This window comes from Etheostoma cragini, chromosome 1 (genome assembly GCF_013103735.1).
Source record: "Etheostoma cragini isolate CJK2018 chromosome 1, CSU_Ecrag_1.0, whole genome shotgun sequence".
Taxonomy (NCBI): Eukaryota; Metazoa; Chordata; class Actinopteri; order Perciformes; family Percidae; genus Etheostoma; species Etheostoma cragini.
Window position 1 is genome coordinate 6,230,088 of NC_048407.1, and position 7,848 is coordinate 6,237,935.

General features: G+C 40.2%; 1 long non-coding RNA gene across 1 annotated transcript in view; it reads right to left on the reverse strand.

The window, feature by feature from the left end:
- Window positions 1-4,874: 4,874 nt before the first annotated feature.
- Window positions 4,875-7,848, reverse strand: part of LOC117942682 — a 17,816-nt gene continuing 14,842 nt past the window's right edge. Inside the window, exon 3 of the long non-coding RNA XR_004656192.1 lies at window positions 4,875-4,886. This is a non-coding gene — a long non-coding RNA (uncharacterized LOC117942682). The remainder of the gene's footprint in view (window positions 4,887-7,848) is intronic.

Genomic DNA, 7,848 nt, shown 5'->3' on the forward strand with positions numbered 1-7,848 from the left:
TTTTTTATTATGTCCCCTCAAGCTGTTTTTATAATTGTTTTTGTCTAAATGTGAATGTACTTTTTTGCCTTTAAGGACCCTCTCGAAAACAAGATGTCACATCTCAAGGGATTATTCCTAATAAAGAATTTCCTTCAACTAAATTTTCTTAGAATATGTATCTCACGGAGAAGAGGTGGTTGTACCTGATCCCATTTGGTGCTACGCATCAACAAATGGTTCATTGCAGGGATGTGACAAGGTAAGTAAAGTACCAGCTTTAAAAATCAAGTCCTCACTTTGGATTATACTGAGGGAGGAACACAGCACTTGTGGTTTACTTAGGCTAACGATAGTTTGTCTCAGTGTAGTAATTTTAACATTCAACTCACCTTGGATTGAAAAGATCTTACATGGCTTAAGGTGAAACTGTAAAACTAATCATTCCATTTTCTATGTAGAGCCTGGTCTGGAAACATTATCCGACTATCGGAAAATGGACACGTTCCACAGTTGGCCATCCCAAACAGCAGGATGCGACATCATGTGGAGTGTTTGTGTGTGAGGTAAAATGTGAATATCTAATGTGGCCATGAATCATCCAAGTCAGCATTAATATACTTAATGTGTTTTTTAGCTTGCAGAGCTGATCTTAAAAGGTCACACTGTGCTGTACCCTGTGGACCAGGAGGGTGTTGCAAAAATAAGACTGGAAATGGCAATGTCTTTTCAAAAATCTTTTTAAATGACACAGGTATGGAGTACTCTACCAGGTATACTTAAATGTGTTTTTAAAGTTACACTACATCATTGCTTGTATCATAGACAGATGACTTGTCCCAGCTGTGTCGGGCTTGTGGGGAGGAGAGCTCAGGGGCAGCTATTGGGTAAGTAGCATATTTTAGCTGCTTGACTGGAAAACTGGGATCCTCCATGTTACCTTAAAATCACCGGGTAACAATGTTATTGAATATTCAGTGTTTCTCTTTCAGATTAATTGCACCACCTGCACTAAATGGTACCACAGTGTGTGTGTTGGCCATCCCTTCACACAGGGAGACTGTTTGTAAGGGATGTATTTATTTAATTTTAGCACACGATGTACAGAAATACAGAAATTAATACATTTTATTAATATTGATAATATAAAGAGGGACCTAATAATAAAATAAATTGTAAAAAGGGCATGGTGTTAGAAGCAAATGCTTCAACTTAAACTTTTCCGATCAGTTTTAACAAGTCATGATGACACTGCATGTCATGTTGCATGAGTTTTTATTACCATTTGTTATGTAAGTGATGTGTATTTATAATTAATTTAAATAAACTAGAGTAAACTAAATTGTTGTTTCCTTAAGTCAAAGTGTCAATGTATTTCCTGTAACACAACCTAGATCTTGCATTGCATACGGAGTTTGAATTGATGCACCATGTTGGAGTGTGGAAACTTTGGTTTTATTTTCTACACCACAGCTGTTGTGTTGCCCATGTTAAATATTATTTGTAGGTGTGTATGAATCAATATGAGCTTATGACCGATGGTAGTACTTTTTGTGACACAAGTTGATCTGGGCGCAGTGAGCACTGTTCTGCTTATTTCAGCATTATCTTCATTTGTGTTCCAGCTGCAGAGTCAACAAAACACTTCAAAAGTAATTACCAACACTTCAAACACAATTATACCAATTTATGATGTCAGCATGAACATTTGAACGATTTATTGGCGTTTGCAGTATTTCAAACAGGCATCGATACAGCCACCTACATGATCATTCCCGCAGTTTCTCATGGCACGCCTACACCACATCTGCCTTTATCACCAGTTAACTTAAAAATCAGATAAACCAAAACACCGGTCTGTCAGGGCCCTGCACGGGGAAACTCTGGGTCCAAGGGTGTGTGTCGGTGCGTCGTACAGAAGCTTCAATCGCGAGTCCGTGGGAAAACAGCGTGATACAGGCTTGGCCTCGCATGGGAGCGGGAAGCATCATGCAGACACACAACAACAAACTTTCCTGAATGGCCGCTCCGTCACCATGGTAACAACCATAAACGGGAAATGGCTCAATCCAGGGGTGGCCAAACATTGTAAATAGGAGTTTTTTCAAACTGTCAATCACTCTAAAAAAGTTTGGGACCCTAAAGCAAAACCCAAAGGTCTGCTGGGTGGGCATTTAAATATAAGAAGCTTCGTGTCAAACACAGAACACGTTAACGAGTTACTTAACTCAAATCTGCATTAGCTCCGTCTATTTTAGACCTGGCTCTATAACAGTGCCACCTCTAAAATGCTTAATATCCTTGGTTATAATATGTTCAGGAGAGACAGAGAAGGAGCAAAAAGTTGGTGGTGTCATGATGTACATAAACAATATTCAGTGTCAGAAATTTCAATGGCTGAATAATCATAAGCTGGAGTGCTTGGGCTTAAATGTTGTACTATAAACACAAATTTATTTTGCAGTCATTGTGGTATATTGCCCCCCCCTCTTCAGATGGCACTTTTCATGATAAGTTTGAAAATTCCTGAAGGAATCTAACTTAAACAAAGAGAACATTATTTGGGGGGGATATCAACACAAACGGGGAGGACACATCATGTAGAAAAAGGCTTAAAAAAAATAACTGACAAATACGATCTAGTCCAAATGATCAAAGGGCCCACAAGAATCACCACTTCAATTCAATTAAATTTTCAATTCAACATCAAGCAGCCCCCAAATTGATTTAGCATTTACCAACTGACCTGAGAGAATATTTAAATCATATAATATGTTGGCTGATCTTTCTGATCACAATTTAATCCTTGTGGCCAGAAAGCTCTCTAAAAAGAGATTTGGTTATTCTGTCGGAGAGCTTGAGTTTGTTGGAATCCCAATAAAACATCAGGAAGGATTTAATAGTGCTGTCCACCAGATTGACTGGGATCACATATTGTTGGGAAAAATTGTGTAATGGATTGTGAATCTTTTGTAGCAACAATTGAGAACAATTAAAGATTTTAGCTGTAAAGTTAAACACAAATACAATAAAAAACAAACTCTGACATACTCAAACTAATGAAAGAAGGATCTTGCGTTGAAAGTCAGCTAGTGCTAAAACTCTGTTTACAACATTGAGGAATACAACTGTTAAAGCTATAAATGAGGCCAAAGCAGACTTTTTCTTGACCATAATAGAAAATGCAAAAGGGGATTCTTAAACAATTTGGAACCAACTAAACTTGTAGGACAGGAAACAAAAAGAAACAACTTTTAGAAATTAAGAAAAATTAACAAGATTTTAATTTGGGAAAATGTCATGAAGTATTCAAGCCTCTGAGTGGAGGAGATGACAGACCATGGATGATCTTGTATAACAGACAGTCAGTTTGTGACCATTAGGAACACCAAACAGAATAACACAGGGGTCGGCCCAAGGAAACTGTTTTGTTCCTCTGCGGAGAAGTGCATTTATTTAGAGTGCCTTTTCAGTCAGAGTAGCCCTGCTGTGAAACTCTGTCCCTCAGAACATCAGAGAACTCACCACATACACTCTGTTCAAAAAACATCTAAAAACTGGTTCATAACACATCCAACATGTCAGCATTATTAAGAATATGTATTTACACTCAACCCAACCGTGCTGCCACTTGTGTCTCTATTGTGTCAATGTGTAGTACATATTCTTTTTTTTCCTAATGTCTGCATTACATTTGTACACTGTATTTATCAACGGGATTTGAAGAGTTTTATCTGTTTACTACTTTTTATGTTTGTATTGTTGACTGTAATCTTGTTATTGTTTTTTAGGTAGATTTTAAGATCTTTCCAGGGACAACAGATGAAAAATAGCCTTTTGGCTAATTCTAGTGCATTTACTGGAATGTTAATGAATGTACATTGTCCCTGTCAAATAAATTAATAAAATAAAATAAATATATCCTCGCGCTTGAAAATGACAATTTAATGCGGTCTGTGTCAGACCTGCAGCTGTCACGCCACACAGTTGAACAGAAAATATTGGATATTAACTCGATTGAAACACAGTTACATATGGACCTTGAGAAATTCCTGTATTTCAGCAATGCTTTGGATGAGAATTGTGACATTCAAGATAAACCTGAGTTGGCAATATTTGTATGGTCTGTGTCAGAAGACTGCACAATTAAGGAAGAGCTGCTTGACATTGTGCCGTTAAAAGACAGGACCCGTGGCATCGACCTGAAAGACACACTCATGAATGTTGCCGAGCAGGCAAATTTGCAGTTGTCAAAACTGACAGCAATAGCCACAGATGGTGTACCAGTTATGTTAGGAGCTGCAAATGGCCTTGTTGGGCTGTGTAAAGCTGACGACCGTTTCCCGGATTTTTGGACATTTCAGTGCATCCTCCATCGAGAGCATTTGGTGTCTAAGAAGCTGAACTTGGAAAACGTTGTGAAACCAGTGCTAGAAATTATAAATTGTATTCACACTCATGCTCTCAATCACAGACAGTTCGAAAACCCCATAGCGGAACTTGATGAATATCTTCCCAGTGATCGGCTTTTCACTGCAATGTGAGATGGCTTTCAAGAGGCAACGGGCTTTCCCGCTTTTTTGAAATGTTGAACCCAGTGAAGCTGTTTCTGGGAGAGAAACATAAGGATTATCCTCAGCTACATGACCCCCAGTGGATTTCAAAATTGGGGTTTCTGGTCAACGTGCAAAGTGTTTTCACATTTGTCTACAAGCTCAAGCTATTCCAGACTCATCTTCAAAAGAGAGTTCACACATTTACCTTTAGTGACAAATGAAGCAGCGTCCCAGTTAGAGATGATTAAACTTTGTGAGGACAACAGACTGAAATCTGTGTTGAGAGAACGAACCATAGAGTTCTGTAGAACAGTGCCCACAGACAGATGTCCCAGTGTTAAACAAGCTGCACTCAAGCTAATGCCAATGTTTGCAGCAAGTTATGTCTGTGAATTTGTGTTTTTACTACCTTGAAACAAGTAAAGTCAAAACATGGTTCTGTTCTTACCAACACACACGTGAAAGAGTTGCTTCGAGTTGCCAGAACTGAGTACCACCCAGACCTGACCACACTTGTGGATAACCAAGACTGCCAAGTTTCCCACTGAGTCAGTCTAGGTAAGAAAGAAACTTATTAAAAACACACACACACACACACACACACACACACACACACACACACACACATATACACACATACATACAGTAAATAGGTAAAAGCCACTGTTGTAGTGTGGGCATGCATGTGTTGTGGCTCTTTGCTATGGTGCGTTTTTTTTTTTTTGGCTCTTTATGCTGGACTGGTTAGCCACTTCTGCTATAAATAAAATTGAATTGGTAGCACTATTATCAGACCGGCCCTCGCTGCCTCAAAACACCACCGGCCCACCGGGAAAAGTCCAGACTTTGCCGATTCCATTTCGCTGCTGGGCTGGTGTTAGGCATTTGACCTTGAGTGGTTAATGTTAGAATAGCTAAATGGTCAGGGGAGACAACCTGTACAAATGGGCTTAGTAACCTTATGGAAAGTGATCCACAAAAGCCTATATGGTTGGAAAAATTGAATGTTGGAGCAGAGGGTTTATTATTTTTTTAAACAAAGGATAAAAGCATCAGCTAAATGACAGGTTATATAATGTAAAAAGGGACGTCGGACTAATGGGCTGTAGGACCAAAGGGAATTTTTAGGATTTTTGAGAGGTCAGAACAATGGAGCGTCGGAGAAATGACATGGTACCCTTTCCTTTAAAGGAAGTGGTGGGCTCTTACCTGGTAAAAAACGTGGCTGTCTCAAACGTCCAGACGGTGGAGAGATGGAAGCTGGTGAATCTTTTTGTTGTTGCTCTGGAGGTGGTGGTGGAAGGATAGGCTGGCTGGTAGCAGGCTACGTTAGCAGCTGGTCCCTCTAGGCTGCTGGGAGCTTATGGACCAATTTGGGAGATATTAGAATGGTACATTTTTCACAATCAACAAGTTGTTGAATGTAGGCTACACTAGCTACCATGCCACTGAAAAAAAGGCTGCTGCTGCCAACAAGGTCTACAAGCTTTAAGAGTTTTGTGTTATTTACAAAGAAACAAAAAGAGAAGACTACTACTACTACCATGACAGCTAACACCAGTTTTACTGTTACATTGGATGCTAGCTCTGAGTCTGCTACCAGAACGGATTTGGATGAATGTAGGACCAAAGCCACCATCATACCCTTTGCCAAACATGCACCTGCCAGTGTTACAGCTAGAGAAAGCTCTAATATAAAGGATCCGGCCAAACCTGGGACAACTACACATATGGACTTTTCAAAAGAGGAGCAGAATTTCGCATTGCACTTTACATTCATTCCCTCTGCCTGGAAGCTGTTTTTTAGTGCTTTACATGGCAACTCTGAGTCTATGCCCTGGTCCAGTTTACGTCTGGCTCCGTGTCCTCTCTTTGACTTAGCTTCTGCCTTCAAACTTGATTGTTGGTAGATGTCGAAGACTATGTCTGTTCTTTTCTTTTTCAGAGCATGCCTCTATTTTGGGGAGAACCTAAAACGCAGCGTAGTGGTCAAATGTTTTTGAGCTCCATGGTGGCAAACTGTTCACTAGTGCTGAGCCATCAATAATGATGGTTTCTGCTTCTGGTTCAGTGTCGGGGCTTTTGACAAGAGACTCAAGCATGGCAGCCAGCTGAGATTTCTGTCCACTGTGGCGCTTCCTACCGTCACTCAGGGCAGGAGGGAATGGATGATTATCATGTCTAAAGAACTTCAGATCACACTCTCTGTTCTGGCATGAGACTGGCTCAGTTTGGAGAAGAGGTGGCAGTCCTCCTTTAGCCCCGTTTTTTTCAAAGAATTGACAGAGGCGCGTTCCTAATGTAAGAAGTTCATGCAGTTCTTCTTGATTGGTTCATAAAGTTTGGGTTTCCGGCTCTGTTCCTTGAAAGGATTGCCCATATCTTTCATGATACTGGTTAGCTTGTTGACTTTATCAAGAAACAACACTTGAGCTACTTTGGTCTGACATTGGTGGCTGGTTTGTCCTGTACTTGCTTTGGCTCCAGATGCTGCATCGTACTGCAAAACCAAGCAGCTGACTTCAGGATCAGCTACCATCCACCTTCTTAGGGCTGATGGATCTTTAGTCAGACCTATTGCACCCCGACTTCCCTTGATGACAGCATTGGCCTGTTCATGAGATTAGTGTATGGCCATTGCAGAGAACGCTAGCTGAGGGTGATTATGTTTCAGGGTCATAACGTCTTTGAGGTGGATTGGAAGCCAGCGTGCATAATTCACACTGTTGTTGGGGGCTATGTAGTTTGCAATTCTCACACCAAGCCTTAAATTCAAGCATGTCCTCATTATTTTTGAACTGTCTCATTGGTGTAGTCATTGTAAGTGGCCTGCAGAAGCTTGTACAGAAAGCATGCTGTTTTCTGGTGCATATGTGTTGTCTTAGTGGTGCTTGAGGCTCATTGTAATTCTTGATTACCAAAACATAGGGGTAAATATCACCTCTTGTGATTTATCATGTTTGGTTCAAGAGATATGATGGAAAATACATCATTTGGTTATGGCCAAATTGACTAACACAGTTGTCTAGAGGCCTTCATTTATGTTGTGTATGTATGTATGTGTGTATCATTGTAATAGTTGATTATCAAAACAGAGGGGTACACATCATCCTTTATGCAGTTCAATGTCTTGTTCAGGAGATATCATGCAAAATACATCATTTGACTATGGCGGATGTTTTTTTGCAATGGCTAACATACTTTTTTGAAAGAGCAAAACCCACTGAGTAATTGTGCCAATGTTGGTGCTTGTGTCCACATGTGAACACTTTCCTTAAAAAATGGCACTTATCTGCTCAACTGGGGTTGGGGG